Source organism: Sapajus apella, unplaced genomic scaffold (assembly GCF_009761245.1).
Source record: "Sapajus apella isolate SASKATOON/1434 unplaced genomic scaffold, GSC_monkey_1.0 scaffold24, whole genome shotgun sequence".
Lineage (NCBI taxonomy): Eukaryota > Metazoa > Chordata > Mammalia > Primates > Cebidae > Sapajus > Sapajus apella.
The window spans coordinates 245,274-264,280 of NW_022436964.1; positions in this window are offsets into that span (position 1 = coordinate 245,274).

Sequence of the window (19,007 nt, forward strand, 5' to 3'; positions counted from 1 at the left end):
AGCTACCATAATGGACAGCAGAGGCAAAGCAGCAATCAGAATACTCTGACTCGTGTAGTGCTCTGGCGTTGGCTAATTAATCATGGTACTCCTAGAAGTGAAATTGATAGGAAGCCTACTGCATTTCCGCTTAATTTATATAAGAAAAAAACTTCCAGGTCAAATGAAAAAAAGACTAATTTCAATTATAAAAACAGAGAATCACGACCCCCCAGTCAATTTCCAGACTTGAGCCAGTTTACAGCAGAACACCTTGAAATGAGGAGAGGCCGGGTACTCTTGAGGAAGGACCCCACTACACTACTGACAATTTATGCTGTTAATCTTTCTTCTATCCTTCCCCAAGGAGACTGTCAGCCTTTTACCAGGACAGCTGGGCACCGGGGAAAGGGAAATGATCAGCCATTTCAGGGGCTACTGGACACTGGCTCTGAGCTGACGTTGATTCCAGGGGACCCAAAACATCATTGTGATTCTCCAGTTAAAGTAAGGGCTTAGGGAGGTCAGGTAATTAATGGAGTTTTAGTTCAGGTCCGACTTACAGTGGGTCCAGTGGGTCCCTGGACTCATCTTGTGGTCACTTTCCCAGTTGTAGAATGCATAATTGGCATAGAAATACTTAGCAGCTGGCAGAACCCCCCACACTGGCTCCCTGATTGGTAAAGTGAGGGCTTTTATGGTGGAAAAGGCCAAATGGAAGCCATGAGAGCTGCCCCTACCTAGAAAAACAGTAAATCAAAAACAATATTGCATCCCTGGAAGGACTGCAGGGATTAGTGCTACCGTTGAGGACTTGAAAGATGCAGGGGTGGTGATTCCCATCACATCCCCATTCAACTCTCCTATTTGGCCTGTGCAGAAGACAGATGGATCTTAGAGGCTGGCGGTGGATTATCACAAGCTTAACCAAGTGCTGACTCCGATTGCAGCTACTGTACCGATGTGGTTTCATTGCTTGAGCAAATTAACACATTTCCTTGTATGTGGTATGCAGCCATTGACTTGGCAAATGTCTTTTTCTCCATTCTTGTCCATAAGATCCACAAGAAATAACTTGCCTTCAGCTGGCAAGGTCAGCCATATACCTTTACTGTCCTACCTCAGAGGTATATCAACTCTCTGGCTTTGTATTATAATCTCATTTGGAGAGACCTTGGTCACTTTTCACTTCCACAAGATGTCACACTAGTTCGTTACATTGATAACATTATGCTGGTTGGATCCAGTGAGCAAAAAATAACAAACACACTGGACTTATTAGTGAGACATTTGCGTGCCAGAAGTTGAAAATAAATCTGACTAAAATGCAGGGACCTTCTACCTCAGTAAAATTTCTAAGGATACAGTGGTGTGGAGTCTGTTGAGATATTCCTTCTAACATAAAGGATAACTAGCTGCATTTGGCCCCTCCTGCAACCAAGAAAGAGGCACAGCACCTAGTGGGCCTATTTGGATTTTGAAGGAAGCACATTCTTCATCTGGGTGTGTTACTCTAGCCCATTTATTGAGTCACCCAAAAGGCAGCAAGTTTTGAGTGGGGTCCAGAACAGGAGAAGGCTCTGCAATAGGTCCAGGCTGCTGCACAAGCTGCTCTGCCACTTGGGCCATATGACCCAGCAGATCCAATGGTGCTTGAGGTGTCAGTGGCACACAGGGATGCTGTTTAGAGCCTTTGGTAGGACCCCATTGGTGAATCACAGCAGAGGCCTCTAGGATTTTGGAGCAAGGCCCTGCCATCTTCTGCAGATAATTACTCTTTTTTTGAGAGACAGCTCTTGGCCTGTTACTGGGCTTTGGTGGAAACTGAACGTTTGACTCTGGGTCATCAAGTCACCATGCGACCTAAACTGCCTATCATGAACTGGGTGCTTCCTGACCCATCAAGCCATAAAGTGGGCCATGCACAGCAGCATTTCATCGTCAAATGGAAGTGATATATATGTGACTGGGCTTGAGCAGTTCGTGAAGGCACAAGTAAGTTACATGAGGAAGTGGCTCACATGCCCACGGTATCCGCTCCTGCCACACTGCCTTCTCTTCCCCAGCCTGCACCGATGGCCTCATGGGGAGTTCCCTATGATCAGTTGACAGAGAAAGAGAAGAGTAGGGCCTGGTTCACAGATGGTTCTGCACAATATGCAGGCACCATTCGAGAGTGGACAGCTACAGCACTACAGCCCCTTTCTTGGACATCCCTGAAGGGCAGCATGAAGGGAAATCTTCCCAGGAGGCAGTATTTTGAGCAGTGCACCTGGTTGTGCACTTTGCATGGAAGGAGAAATGGCCAGACGAGTGATTGTGTACTGATGCACAGGCTGTAGCCAATGGTTTGGCTGGATGGTCAGGGATTTGGAAAAAGCATGATTGGAAAATTGGTGATAAAGAAATTTGGGGAAGAGGTATGTGGATGGACCTCTCTGAGAGGTCAAGAACTGTGAAGATATTTGTATCTCACGTGAGTGTTCATCAACAGGTGACCTCAGCAGAGGAGGATTTTAATAATCGAGTAGATAGGATGACCTGTTTTGTGGACACCACTCAGCCTCTTTCTCCAGCTACTCCTGTCATTGCCCAATGGGTCCATGAACAAAGTGGTCATGGTGGCAGGGATGGAGGTTACGCATGGGCTCACTCACCAAGGCTGACCTGGTTACAGCTACTGCCAAGTGCCAAATTTTCCAGCAGGAGAGACCAACACTGAGCCCTTGATATGGCACCAGTCCTTGGAATGATCAGTCAGCTACCCAGTAGCAGGTTGATTATATTGGACTTCTTCCATCATTGAAAGGGCAGAAGCTTGTCCTCACTGGAATAGAAACTTGCTTCAGATATGGGTTTGCCTATCCTGCACACAGTGCCTCTGCCAAGACTATCATCCATGGACTCATGGAATGTCTTATCCACCAACATGGTATTCCACACAGCACTGCCTCCGACCAAGACACTCACTTCATGGCTAAGGAAGTGCAACTGTGAGCTCATGCTCATGGAAGTCACTAGTCTTACCATGTTCCCCATCATCCTGAAGCAGCTGGATTGATAGAATGGTAGAATGGCCATTTGAAGTCACAATAACAATGCCAACTAGGTGACAATACTTTGTAGGGCTGGGGCAAAGTTCTCCCGAAAGTTGTGTATACTATGAATTGGCATCCAACATATGGTACTGAATCTCCCATAGCCAGGATTCACAGGTCCAGGAATCAAGGGGTGGAAGTGGAAGTGGCACACCACTCACCATGACCCCCAGTGATGGTGAATGGTGCTACCCATACAATATCAAAGTTTTTGCTTCTTGTTCTCTCAACATTATGTTCTGCTGGCCTTGAGGTCTTAGTTCCAGAGGGAGGAATGCTGCCACCAGGAGACACAACAGCAATTCCATTAAACTGGAAGTTAAGATTGCCACCTGAACACTTTGGGCTCCTCCTACCTTTAAATCAACTGGCTTTAATACGGGAGTTACAGCATTGGCTGGGGTATTTGACCTGAACCATGAATGAAGATGAAATCAGTCTGCTATTCCACAATGGAGGGAAGGAAGAGTACGCATGGAAGACAGGAGATCCATTAGGGCATCTGTTAGTATTACCATGACCAGTGATTAAGGTCAATGGGAAACTATAACAGCCCAGTTCAGGCAGGACTACAAATAGCCCAGACCCTTCAGAAATGCCGGTTCGGGTCATTTCACCAGGAAAAAAGACTATAATCTGCTGAGGTGCTTGCCGAAGGCAAAGGGAATACAGAATGTATAGTAGAAGAAGGTAGTCATTAGTACCAGCTACAACCAGGGAACCAGTTGCAGAAATAAGTACTGTAATTGTCAGGAATATTTCCTCCTTCTTTTGTTAAAAACATGTTTGTACATGTATACATATACACTTGTACTAAGAAAACATCTTCATTTTATTTCCTTTGTCCTTTTTTATGTGCCATAAAATTTATTGACTTCATATCAGCATTTAAGTATCGTTACCTTTATATAACGGCATTTGGGTTGGGGATTGGTGTGTTTTCAGTTGTATAAAGGATAGTTGTATTATGTTAGGTGTAATTATGACCTTATTATTATCTTTATTTGAAGATTGTGTTTGATATCAGGAGATGTGTACGGGTTCAAGTTAACAAGGGTGTGGACTTGTGATGGTTAATACTGAGTGTCATCTTGATTGGATTGAAGGATACAAAGTATTGATTCTGGGTGTGTCTGTGAGGGTGTTGCCAAAGGAGATTAACATTTCAGTCAGTGGGCTGAGGAAGGCAGACCCACCCTCAATCTGTGTGGGCACCATCTAATCAGCTGCCAGTGAATACAAAGCAGGCGGAAAAACGTGAAAAGGCTGCACTGGCTTAGCCTCCCAGCCTACCTCTTTCTCCCATGCTGAATGCTTCCTGCCCTCAAACATTGGTCTCCAAGTTCTTCAGCTTTGGGACTTGGACTGGCTTTCTTGCTCCTCAGCTTGCAGATGGCCTATTGTGGGATCTTGTGATTGTGTGAGCTAATACTACTTAATAAATTGTCTTTTAAATATGTATCTATCCTATTAGTTCTGTCACTGTAGAGTACTGTGACTAATACAGAGGTAAACAATGAGAACACAGGGACACATAAAGGGGAACAAAGGACACTGGGGTGTACTTGAGAGCTGAGAGTGAGAGGAGGGAGAGGAGCAGACAAAATACCTATCAGGTACTTTGTTTATTACCTGGGTGATGAAATAATTTGTACACCAAAGCTCCATGACACGCAGTTTACCAGTACAACAACCCTGCACATGTACCCCTGAACCTAAAATAAAAGTTAAAAAAAATTTGCTCCAGGACCAAAGAGTTTCCGTGATTTCTCTCAACGTCAGCACTGGAAACTAAAGTGCACAGGAATCAAGGGAAATTCCATTGGCTTTATTAGACAGTCAACTTTGATCAAGCCACTATAAGAATAAAATAAGAATTTGGGGGTTTTATGTATAAAAATCAGATGTTTGTTATCTGAAAAAAAATTTGTTAGTGGATCAAAGATTTATGGTATCTATTGTCTGTGAAAATGTTTTAAATTGCCTTCTTGAATTAGATAATGTCTTAGTTTCCCCAGTCATACCCCAATGGATTTAGTTGCTGTCAGAAGGTTCTCTTTTTCACTTTGTGGAACTGGAACTTTAAAATAAAGTTTCTCAAGGAATTTTTCCAAGGTTGAGTATGTTTTCAAATTAAATTCATGAAAATTTTAAGAAATGGAAAATAATATTTTGAAAAGCCCCAAATGAAATAGATGTGTTTAAATTATATAGGGTTTGAAAACAGAATTTCATTTGATGACCATCTAATATACAATTAGATAAATACTTAAGCTCTTTTGAGTGTGGACATTTGGAGACTGGAGGTGAGAGGGGATCCTAGCAGGTGGGGGTGCACCTCAGTTTCCCAGGCCTTACCAATCTTTTCCTCTCATGCTTCCCATTGTCTCAGGAGTAGAACCATCGGTGGATGAGGAAGAGAATTTGGTTGGCACCCCTGCACTGAACACCAACCTAAAAGTGTGGGTAAGGGTGATTAGAACTCTTGAGGGTGAGACAGGCGTTGTGTGAGAGGGAGAGAATTGCAAAATGAAGGAGTAGTGGAGTTAGGTAAACAAGGGAAGTCTCTGCTCCCAAATTCAGTCCTTCCAGGGACGAAGGCCCTCACACATGAGAAGCATAGCCTTAGTGCTCCAGTTAGCACTGGAGGATCACGTCGCACATTCAGGATTCATAGACGTCGGAGCTGAGTCAGCTGTGGCCACGTGATCCTGTGGCCACTCTGAATACAGAGCCAGGACTGCTCCAGAGTCTGTCTGTCTGCCTCTTGACGGAGAGGTCTTTTGTTAGGGCTGCAAAAACTGGGCCCAGGAACAGTTCTTTGTCCTTGTATACATTTGGAAGGTAGCAGGATTGTTCTCATTCATAGAAATTAAGATTCAGCAAAATGCATGCAACTTGGCTTGGATTATGGAGGGGCATGGAGAAGACCATTTGGGGAGCCCAGTTCCTAACCAGAGGTGGATGGCCAGGGTGCAGGGGCACATGGGGTGTTCCAGGTTGTCTGTCACCCCTATATTGGTTTGGATCCTTTCCTTCCATGAACCTCAATTTCCCTCTCTGATGGTTGATGGCCTGGGGGCTTTTCAAGAGCTTGTCATTGCAACAGGCCCAAAGGAAATCGTCTTAGACAAAGCCCTAGGTAAGAATCAGATCAGCCCAGACTAGGGTTCAAATTGGCTAACATTTTACCTCCAGATCCAACCCCAGATCTCTCCCTCCAAGCTTCTGAAAATGACTTTGACTGCAAATGGATCTTCTGAGGTGTGAGGATGCGTGTGGTTTCCTATAGAATGTGCCTTTTGTTTTGGTACTTCCTAATATTCGTGAGGTTCAAGGCAAAAAATGTATGGTGGCACAACAACCAAATGTCTGGATGCTTACAATGTAAACATCAAGCTCCAAACTGTTAAGGAAAATATGTTCTATCCTCAAATTTAAAATTAAATAGGGCTGGGAGAAGATTTGGCTTGGTCTGTTGCTCGCTAGTGCTGTGCTCCTGAGAAAGACAGATCACCCCTCATACCTGAAGTTCGTATATTAGAGCTTCTCCACTCTGACTGCAGGTAAGAATTATATACTGTTGCCTGGGCCTCAATCTAGAAGAATTAAATATAAATACTGTAAGTGGGGTTGATGTAAGACATTTAAACAAAAGATTTAGGTGATTCAATGTGCAGCCAGATGTGGTAACTTTTTAAAGCTTATTATTATTATTATTATTTTGAGATGGGGTCTCACTCTGCTATTCAGACTGGAGTGTTAGCCAAAAATTTTGCATCCAGCAAAACTAAGCTTCATAAATGAAGGAGAGATAAAACTTTTTTCAGGCAAACAGATGCTGAAAGAATTTGCTACTACCAAACCTGCACTATGAGAAATACTAAAAGGAGTTGTAAATTTTGAAACGAAACCTCAATGTATACAACCAAATATTGGAGGTATTACAACCAGTATCATGGAAATACAGAAGATCATACCAGGCTACTATGAACACATTTACAAACACAGACTAGAAAATCTAGAGGAGATGGATAAATTCCTGGAAATATACAACCTTCTTAGATTAAATCAGGAAGATTAAATTAGATTAAATTAAAACTCTAAACAGAGAAATGACAAGCAGCAGGATTGAATCAGTAATAAAGAAATTGCCAACAAAAACAAAAAAGCCCAGGACTGAAGGGATTCAGAGCTGAAATATATCAAACATTCAAAGAAGAATTGGTAACAATGCTACTGAAACTATTCCAACAGATAGAGAAAGAGAGAATTCTCTCTAAATCATTCTATGAAGCCAGTATCACCCTAATACCAAAACCAGGGAACAAGAAAAGAAAACTACAGGCGAATATCCCTGGTGAATATAGATGCAAAAATCCTCAACAAAATACTAGCTAACTGAATTCAACAGCATATCCAAAAGATAATATACCATGATCAAGTGGCTTTCATACCAGAGATGCAGGGATGGTTTAACATCTACATATCAATATATGTGATTTGTCACATAAACAAAATTAAAAACAAATATTATATGATCATCTCAATAGACACAGAAAAAACATTTGATAAAATCCAGCATCCCTGTATGATAAAAACCCTCAACAAAATTGGCATAAAGGAGAACTTCTTCAAAGTAATAAAAGCCGTTTATGAAAAACTCACAGTCAGTATCATACTGAATGGGGAAAAGTTGAAAGCACGCCCTGTATGGACTGAAACAAGACGAAGATGCCCACTTTCATTTTTATTCAACCTAGTACTGGAGGTCCTAGCCAGAGCAATCAGATGACGGAAAGAAATAAAGGGCATCCAAATCAGTAAAGAGGAAGTCAAACTGTCACTGTTCACTGATAATATGATTGTATACCTAGAAAACCCCAAGGACTTCTAGAAAGCTCCTAGATCCGATAAATGAATTCAATAAAATATCAGGCTACAAAATCAGAGCACACAAATCAGTAGCACTGCTATACACCAACAACAACCAAGTTGAGAATCAAATCAAGAACTGAATCTTTTTTATGACAGCTTCAAATATTCAAAATATTTAGAAATATACTTAACCAAGGAGATGAAAGATCTCTACAAGAAAAACTATAAAACGCTACTAAAATAAACCACAGATGACACAGACAAATGGAAACCCATCTCATGCTCATGGGTGGGTAGAATCGATATGCCCATACTGCCCAAAGAAATTTACATATTCAATACAATTCCCATTAAAATAACATCATCATTCTTCACAGAACTAGAAAAACAATCCTGAAATTCATATGGTACCAAAAAGGATCCCAGATAGCCGAAGCAATACAAAACAAAAAGACCAAATTTGGAGGCATCACATTACCCAACTTCAAATTACACTACAAGGCTATAGTCACCAAAACAGTATGGTACTGGTATAAAAATAGGCACACAGACCTGTGGAATAAAATAGATATCCCAGAAATAAAGCCCAATACTTACAGCCAACTGATCTTCAAGAAAGTATACAAAAACATAAAGTGGGGGAAAAGACATCCTATTCAATAAATGGTGCGGGAAAAGCTGGCTATCCACATGTAGAAGAATGAAAATGGACTCTCATCTCTCACCTTATACAAAAACCAACTCAAGATAGATCAAAGACTTAAATCTAAGACCTGAAACTATAAAAACTCTGGAAGATAACATCAGAAAAACTCTCCTGGACATCAGCTTAAGGAAAGAATTCATGACTAAGACCCCAAAAGCAAATGCAACAAAAAAGAAAAGAAATAAGTGGGACCTAATTAAACTAAAAAGTTTCTGAATAGCAAAATAAATAATTAGCAGAAGAAACAGGCAATCCACAGAGTGAGAGAGAAAATCTTCACAAACTATGCATCCAACAAAGGACTAATATCCAGAATTTATAAGGAATTCAAATAAATCAGCAAGAAAAAAACAAATAATCCCATCGAAGAGTGGGCTAAGGACATGAAAAGACAATTCTCATAAGAAGATACACAAATGGCCAACAAACATATGAAAAAATGCCCAGCATGACTATCAGGGAAATGCAAATTAAAACCACCATGCAATACCACCTTACTCCTGTAAGAATGGCCATAATTTAAATAAGAACAAAAGGTTTTGGCATGGATGTAGTGAAAGGGAACACTTTTACACTGCTGGTGGGAAAGTAAACTAGTGAAACCACTATGACAAACAGTATGAAGATTCCTTAATGAACTAAAAGCAGAACTGCCATTTGATGCAGCAGTCCCACTACTGGGTATCTACCCAAAGGAAAAAACATCATTATATGAGAGAGACACATGCACACACATGTTTATAGCCGGACGATTCACAGTAGCAAAAACAGGGAACCAACCTAAATGCCCATCAACATACAAATGGATAAAAACATGTGATATATCTATACCTTGGAATAGGACTCAGCTATGAAACGGAATGAAATGATGACCTTTAGAGCAACTTGGATGGAGCTGGAGGCCATTATTCTAAGTGAAGTAACTCAGGAATGGAAAACCAAATATTGTGTGTTCTCACTTATAAGTGAGAGCTAAGCTTTGAGGATGCAAAGGTATAAGAATGATATAGTGGACTTTGAGGACTCAGCGGGGAGAGTGTTGTATGGAGGAATAAAAGACCACACAATGGGTAAAGTGTACACTGCTCGGGTGATGGGTGCACCAAAATCTCAGAAATCACCACTAAAAACTTATCCATGTAACCGAAAACCACCTGTACCTCAAAAACTATTGAAATAATAAAAAAAATAAAAATGTAAAAAAAAAAGTCCTTGAAGGCATTTCAGAGACCTTCATGGCAGCCCCTCCTATCAAAAGCCCAGAGGCCCAGAAAGATTGAATGGCTTGTGGGGCCAATCCCAGAATGCCACTGTCCTGTGCCACCCCAGGAAGCTGCTCCTATGTTCTGGCCACTCTAGCTCCAGGCTCAGCTCAAAGGGCCCCAGATATTGGTTGGGCCTCCACTCTGGAGGGTGCAAGCCATAAGCCTCGACAGCTTCCATGTGGTGTTAAGCCAGTAGGTATGCAGGCTGCAAGAATGAAGGAGGCTTAGCAGCCTCTGCCTAGATTTCAGAGGATGTATGGGAAAGCCTGAGCACCCAGGCAGAAGCTTGCCACAGGGACAGGTCCTTCACAGAGAACCTCTACTAGGGCAGTGCAGAGGGAGAATGTGGGGCTGGAGCCCCCACACAGATTCCACACTGGGGTACTGTCTCGTGGAGCTACAGGAAAGGGCCGCTGTTCCCCAGACTCTAGAATGGTAGCACTACAGGCAGCTTGCATCCTGTGCCTGGAAAGCGGCACGCGCTCACCTCCAACCTGTGAGAGCAGTCACTGGGGCTGTACCACGCAAAGCCACAGCTTGGAGCTGCCCAAGGTCCTGAGAGCTCACCCCTTGCACCAGTGTGCCCTTGATGTGGGACATGGAGTGGAAGGAAATTATTTTGGAGCTTTAAGATTTAGTCTGTCCTGCTGGATTTCAGACTTGGGTGAGGCCTGTAACCCCTTTCTTTTGGCCAATTTCTTCATTTGGGAACAGAAATGTTTACCGAATGCCTGTACCTTCATTGTATCTTGGAAATATATAACTCGTTTTGATCTCACAGGGTCATAGGTGGAAGGAACTCATCTCCAGATGAGACTTTGAACTTGGATTTGGACTTGGGACTTTGAGTAAAGCTGGAATAACTTAAGACTCTGGGGGACTATTGGGAAGGCATCATTGTATTTTGCAATGTGAGAAGGACAAGAGATTTGGGTGGCCAGAGGTGGAATGATATAGTTTGGATATATGCCACTATCAAATCTCCTGTTGGAGAGTAATCCCTAGGGTTGGAGATGGGGCCTGATGAGAGGTGCCTGGGTCATGGGGAAGATCCCTCACAGCTTGCTGCTGTCCTCATGATAGTGAGTGGGTACTCACAACATGTAGTTGTTTAAAAGTGTGTGGCATCTCTTCATCTCCCTGACTTTACCATGCAATGGCCTACTCCTGCTTCACCTTCTCCCATGAGTAAAAGCTCTCCGAGGTCTCCCCAGAAGCTAAGCAGATGCCAATGCTATGCTCATACAGCCTGAAGAACTGTGAGCCAATTAGACCTCGTTTCTTTATTGACTATCCAGTCTCAGACATTTCTTTTTAGCAAAGCAAGAATGGCTTACCATGAACTGATTCTCTGCTTTACTGCCCCAGAGGGTGACAGTTCTGCATCTCCCAAGATCCACTCCTCTGTCAAATCTCCTGCCTGGACTTAAAAAATTTGTGAATGACCTACAGCAAGTCACGCAGCAATAACCTTTAGAGTTAAATGAAGTGCAGCGTGATTTTATCTTTACATATTTATTGAGTTGTTTTCTCCTTGGCAATTCCTTTTTACTTTCTGGGCTTTTCCTCTTCAAACTAGACCTTGAGGCATCTTACCTTGGGTACAGGTTATTATAAGCAGAAGGAGGAAACAAAGTAGCCAATTTCTTGGCTTTTCAAGTTCAAAAGCTTTTTTTTGATTTTTAAGAACATAGACTTTTGAGCTATAAAGTCTGAGGCCAGATGGACTCTTGGAAGAATTTTTTTCCCAATAAAAGTCAATTATTTTTTAGATCTTGAACTCCCCAAGAAAAGATAAAGATTCCCAGGGATGTGTGGTGGAGAAGAATGACAGAGAGGATAATGAGAGCTAGATGCTCATCGGATTCTGCCAGAAGGGGCCATGTGCCCTGCCACGTGCTGGCTGAGTCCTGATGAGGGGACAGGGGATTTGAAAGCAGAGAGGACTTAAGCTATCTTCTCCATCAGTAGGTTCCAGTTCCTCAAAATGGCAAATGTCAAAGTATAACCTTTCTTAAGTTAAAAAACATGACTTCCATAGAACTATACAGTGAGCATGCAACAACGATGGATTTCAATCATTAATGAGGGAACCAGCTGAATGGTAAAGCTAATCTGAAGGGAAATGTAAGAACGTGATGCATGACAGATTGATGTATTCCAACAGGCAATACAACCATACATGATGGGATTATCTAACCTACTGGTTATAAATAAATTGCAAGTTTACTGACCAAAAATAATTTGCAACTTACTGATTTTTTTTTATAAGAAGAATTTGGGCCTTAATTAACAGTAAGTACGGAGTTGAACAAAGTTGCTTTCCTTAGACTATGATTGCTCAATTAAGGAATGATATTGCCCCTGGGATTAAAAAAAATTGGTTTTTGGTGGGTAAGAAAAACTTCTTACATATTGCAATGGTCTATGGCCCTCCAAAGCTCAACACTACTAGAAAAATCTTATTCCTGACTGTCTACTTTGTCTTACTAGCGATAAATTAAACCAATTAATTTGCCAGTTGATCTTTTTTTAACTTTGAAGGGCATTTTCTCCCACATTTTTACTGCGGTAAATACACATAAAAAATTTACCATCTTAAACATTTTTAAGTGTATAGTTCAGTGGTATCGAATACATTCATACTGTTGTGCAATCAGTACCATTATCTGTCTGCATAACACTTTTCATCACATAAAACTGAAACCCTGTACCCATTAAATGATAACGCCCCATTTTCTCCTATCTGCAGCCTCTGGCAGCCACCATGCTATCATTTGTCCCTGTGATTTTGCTACGCTAAGTACCTCACATAAGTGGAATAATACAGTCTTTGTCTTTTGGTGCCTTATTTCACTTAACACAATGTTCTTAAGGTTTACACATGTTGTAGCATGTGTCAAAATTCCCTTCCTTTTTAATGCTGCAAGATATTCCATTGTATGTATGCACCACGTGTTGCTTATCAATTCATCCATTGATGGTCACTTGAGTTGCTTCCATGTTTGGCTACTGTGAATGATACTACTAAAAACATGGGTGTGCAATCAACCAATTGACTGTTAATTACGTGAAATGGCTTAAATAAATTAATATTAGATTGGAATGCATAAAATTTTTCTCCTGGCCGGGTGTGGTGGCTCACACCTGTACTCTGGGAGGCCAAGGCTGGGGATCACGAGGTCAGGAGCTCGAGACCAGCTTGGCCAATATGGCGAAACCCTGTCTCTACTAAAAATACAAAAATAAGCCAGGCATGGTAGCAGGTGCCTGTAATCCCAGTTACTCGGGAGGCTGAGGCAGCAGAATTGCTTGAACCTGGGAGGCGGAGGTTGCAGTGAGCCAAGATTGTGCCACTGCACTCCAGCCTGGGTGAAAGAGCGAAACTCTGTCTCAAAAAAAAAAAAAAATTTCTTCTGGTCAGGTTAGTAATGAAGACAACAGTTGGGGAACACTGCTCTAGAACTCCAGTGACCCCTAAGAAGCCTTGTTACATGACGCTCCACAATTCATTTTAAAGAACAACCAGACATTTTTTCTTATTTCTAAATTGTGGATAATTCTCCTTAAACTAAGGAAGACATAGAGAACAAGTGGTTGTATGGGGCACCTAGGCAGATTGGGTCAAAGACATCCAGCTTTACAGAGTTCCCCCCAAAGGCATGAGAACAAAAAAATATCTGCTTGGGATCCAAAGTCCTCAAGATTCAGCTGAGTGAGAACAGACCTGGCGTGGACCGGAGCTGGAAGAGCTGCTTGGCAGATGCCACAGCAGATGGATGATGTCAGGCAGCAGCTACACGCACTGCCCTGGCGCCCTCGTATCCTTCTGGATTGTACCTGATCCCAGGGGAGTGGGGGGAAAGCTGGCCTTGACTGAATCGAATTACCTTTCCAACAGCCATCACAATGGAGACTTAAAATGAAAACTAAGCTCATGCAAAGAAAAATACACTACATCATATTTCTTATGCCCCCATATCTGTGGCATGGATTTTGCTTCCTTACATGTTTGGGAGGAAAAGGAGGAGACGAGAACTCAGTAATGCAGTGGACAGAATGCTGAATTCCCGAATACTTCTTGAGAATCCAGAATAGCCACTGAGCAGAGCCACTGAAAAGCCTGCCCTGGGCCTCGGTGAGTTTTCCTGCAGGAATCTTTACAAGTGTTGGGATATGGGGCATAGGGATTGCTAAGTTTGTCGATGAAAGGTCAAACATCCTGGGCTGAATTAATTAGAAGAGATGGCGGTCTTTCTCCAGAAAACTTGGCTGCCAACTCTTCCCTTTTGCCCACTGGCTAGGACGTGTTTCCAGGTGGTAAAATCATGTCTGAAATAAAGCGCTAAGCACTTCCTTTCCTGAGCTGCTTGAAGCCCAAGGAAAAAGCCCCCAGCACTGTGGAGTGAAGCCCCCATGAATAATTCTGGTGAGATTTTATTGCCAAATAAAACATTCAGTTCCATGGGCTAAGGTAACCAGCTCTACATCAATGAGGATGGCCCAGGCCTGTGTCAGCCCCAGCTGTGTTCAGCTTCTAGCCCAGAGGAAGCTCCACTGGAGCCTCTGTACTGTAAAGGATACTTCTGAGAAAGTTGAAATCTTCATTCTCATAGACATAAAGAATGAACTTGTGTTGGAGATTTATTCAACTCATTAATCAGGGAGTCAGTAAGATGGTAAAGCTGGTTTAAGGAGGATTTGAGGAACTGAGAATTGAAAAGCATTTAAAAATACATATTGAAATTATTTGCCAAGTTAGATACAAAACTTATTAATGCCTACAGGGCACGTAAAGCCAAAAATTTGGAGTTATTTTATGTGCTAGAGAGAAATCATTTGTCTTTCTCCTGGACAGAAATCTATGTTATGAAACATCACAGAATCTAATCACTAGACAGCAAAGTCGAACATGGGTATCTTCTCCCAATTTAATACTCTCTGGGAAGGCCTATGAAGCCATACCCATTGAAAGAAACTCATTCCTCCCCTTTGCCTTATCTTCAAGTCTTGGAAAATATATCTTAATAGTAACTCTTTGAAAAACTGCTGACAGTGTCTAGAGCTTATCAACAGCTATAAACTCTGTTAAATAGGTGCTTTGGGGCCTGAATATATATGCACTGTAATTGAGGAAAACACACAGCTCATTGCAGAAGAGCTCTGGCTGGAGGAAGGGACTGGTTGGGAGTCGCCTGGAGCTAAGGGCATTTTGCGTCATTGAGCATCACGTGATTATTACTGTGGACTAAAATAGGGATTTTGGCTCAGCTTAGGTAAAAAAGAAAATGGAGCAAAGAGAACAGGCTGTTTGATTTCTGGTTCAGCCACTCAATGGGTGACCTGGGAAGCTCACAGAAGGTCTCTGTATGTAGTGGCTTGTCTCCAAAGAGAGCCCCCCGCAAAGAACTCTGCCTCTAATTTTAACAACATCGTGCAGATCCCCCATCGTGATGTGGGCTGTCCCCGTGCCCACTTTCCGGTGGAATGTTGGGAATTGATGCTACCTATGCCTCATGAAGGGTTACAGCCTTTGCGTTTTGGTTTCGGAAGCAGTTAGGCACATAACTGTGACTGTTCTGCTGGAGAAGGAGACCACAAGCAGGGGCCCTGGAGGACGAGGGGCCACACGGAGAGTGAGGCCTCAGAGAGGGATTGGGAGGTTCTGGACACGTGAGTGAAGGTGCCACCTTGGACGTTCCAGCCCCGTGGGGGCTCCAAGGACACCAGACCCCTCCATTGTGTGATAATAGCCAATAAGAGCCCCCAGGTGAGTGCAGCAGGACTGCCCTGCCAAGCCCCTCAGCCCACAGAATTGTGAGAAAGATTAAACTGCTGTATTCTACTAAGTTTTGGGTTGTGATGGACAACTCAGATGCTGCTGCCAGCAACCACTTCTAGGATTCCCTTCCAGAATGACTATGCCTTGATTCTGAATCTGATGGTCAAGCTTGTGTGTGCCTCACCCCTATGAAATTAGCACTATTCTGTAATGACTGGCACGCAATGCTCATTTGAGAAAGGAAGTCTTTTGTTGTATTTCAGAGGGGTGGATATGCTACTATGCTGAAGTGAGCACCTGGACAACAAAACAAGGGGTTTTAGGAAGTTTCTGTTGACTCAAAAGGAAGATTGCAGCCCAGCTATGAAGGGACCCATGTCTGCTAAGTGCCCTATTGTACTTTCCTCATATTTCTTGCCTTGATGCTTTCAGCTACTCAGGTCTTTGTTCAGACCTCATCCCCTCACAGGGACCTCCCCTGGGCCCCTCTTTACATTTGCCCCTCTGACACTCCAGGTCCTCTCCTGTGCTTCATCCTCTTCTCCACCTCATGTCATTTAACTCCTTTTATTTATTTATTTGCGTATTTTTGAGATGGAATCTCACTCTGTTGCTCAGGCTGGAGTGCAATGGTGCGATCTCGGCTCACTACAACCTCCGCCTCCCAGGTTCAAGCGATTCTCCTGCCTCAACCTCCCAAGTAGCTGGGACTACAGGTGTGTCCCACCACACCCGGTATTTCTTTGAATTTTTAGTAGATACAGGGTTTTGCCATGTTGGCCAGGCTGGTCTTGAACTCCTGACCTCAAGTGATTTACCCACCAAGCCTAGGATTACAGGCGTGAGGCACAGCACCCTAACATGATGTCATATAACTCTTTATGTGCTGTTGTCTCTCCCTAGACTGTTACCTTCCTGAGGGCAGGCACTTTGTCTTTATATCTCCAGCCCAAACACATTTGCAAGTCTAGGAATATTTGTTGAGTGAATGACTAATGTTTTTCAACTTGGAAAAGAATGACTCAAAATTTTAAAGACCTTGCAAATCCCAAAAGGAAAATCTGATGGTGCCTCAAGGGAAGAGCTATGTGCCTGTATTTGGCAGCACTAACTGAGGCACTGGGAGAAAAAAAATATTTTTTTTTCTTCTCTGTTAGTTCGGTACAATAAAGAAGAAATGCCAGGATGCTCTGGGAATGCGGAATTTGGGGTGAAACTATACCATAGTGAAAATGCTGAAGCTAAATGCCTTAAAAACAAGCCAACAAAAGCCATTTAAAAGAACTAAAGATGTCATTTCCAAGCAAAGCCAGACTGTGTGAGAGACTCCCTAGGGTACAGTTGAGCCTGATGAGAAAACAGGGAATTTTAGGGGAAAGATTAAGCTTTGTTGTAATGATGAAAAGTTGAAGCATTTTCTAGAAAGAAGCCAGGGCGCACCATTTCTTGCTCTTTCAAAGTTGTATAAATCACTGGAGAAGAGGCCTTAGGGAAAAATCCTGGAGCAACCCTGGGTGAGAGAAAGAGAAGCCTTCGATGACCAAATAGGTTATTTCATCCCTGCATGGATCGTTTCATTGCTGCATAGCTGGGAGCTTGGAGCAAACCTGAAAATAGAAGAATTACTTGAGGATGAGATTTACTATAGCAACAAAATATTTGTCTTCTAAGGAAACCTGGTTGGAAAACACGGTTTACAAGATTTTAGACAGAAACATACTTTATTTGGAAAATGAAATAGTATCATGGTTGTTTTAAACCATTTGAGCCTACCCTAAAATAAACCTTACCCTTCATAAATCTTGTCTGTGGAATAATTTTTGAATTCAGAATAACGAACATTTGAAATTGTGTAATTCAATGTAAAATAAAACTAAGTTCCCTTTCTTTTGAACTATTATGGTGAATTTTAGTATTTACTGAAGTTGTAAATACGGAAGGTTTTCAAACTCCCCAATATGATACCAGTAAGGAAACATCAATATCAAACAAGCCTTAGATGTGGTTCTTGTTTTTTCTTAAAAAATTCTAAAACATCCAGCCTCAAGCTGTTCCTTTTTGTCCACTGCTTATTCTGTGTTAGTGACTCAGTTGATGTTGTCTGAGTCACCTGCAGATTCCGAGTGCTGTGTTGTGTCTCTCCTTAGGGTCTTTTCTTGAGACCCAGGGATGGATTGCACCAGGTCTTGACATACTATTATTGGGTCAGAAGGATCTCGGAGATGGGAAAGGAAGGTTAAGGAATTGCACGCGTGTGGTAGCTATAGGTGTTGCAAAGACATGCAAACACAAAACTTGATTATGAGGGAGTCGTACTCAATTCTCAGCATTTTTCACTTGAAAGCGGCTTCAGGAATCATTCAGTCACCATTTTGGCTGTCAGTTACTAAGATGGAAATAATGTCAAACTTTAAAAGAAACCTTTTAAATGGTCTAATTTTATAAACAAAGAAACTAAGTCTTATAGAAGTTGAGCAACTTGTCTCATGGCCCAGAAGGAATGAAAGGTAGAATTTAGAGAAGGGTGTGACTAATATTTGGTTAACACTTAGAAAATTATATTAGGGCAAGAAAATTACAGGCAATATTTATATGTCATGGCCTATGTATCTGCATGTTTGCTTAACTGCAAAATGTTTGTACAAAGAAACATTTAAGAACTCCTGAACTATTAGGATTTTTTGTGACTCTGAGTGCAGATACTAAAGAAACTTGCATGTAAATGAAAACTAGTATATGGATATTTTGCTTATAGTTAATCTTGTTAATGCGATGTATGCACATAGTTTAGAAGGCATAATAAAAACTGTCCTCTGTCTTACTTGATTATTATCATGCTATTTTTCTTCCTATAGGAACCACTTTTCTTCTATTTATTCTGGTATTTACATGCCTATTTCTGTATAATATGCTATTTTATAGAAATAGTAATATAGGCAAATTCTCAATAATTTGCATTTAATTTTGCTAGTTGAGAACTTAACTCAGTTCAAATGTTACTTACAGTAGAAGCTGAGGTTAAATTTCTCAACCCCTGGCAAATGGGAACTTGGGATGAGATTTATAGATTTTGAAAAAGAAAACAACATGACATTTTCTGCAATGAGGTGTTGTAAGGAAAGTTCCTACCTGTTCCGCTACCTGTGCACAGGTCTAATGCAAAGTCACTTTAGACACATCTTTTGAGAAGTGTATTATTATCACCCTTGTTTTACCGTGTTCTATGATGAGGTTCAATGAGCTTATGTCCAAGGTTATAGAATGTGTACTTGGCGTAGCCAGGATTTAAAGTCAGATCC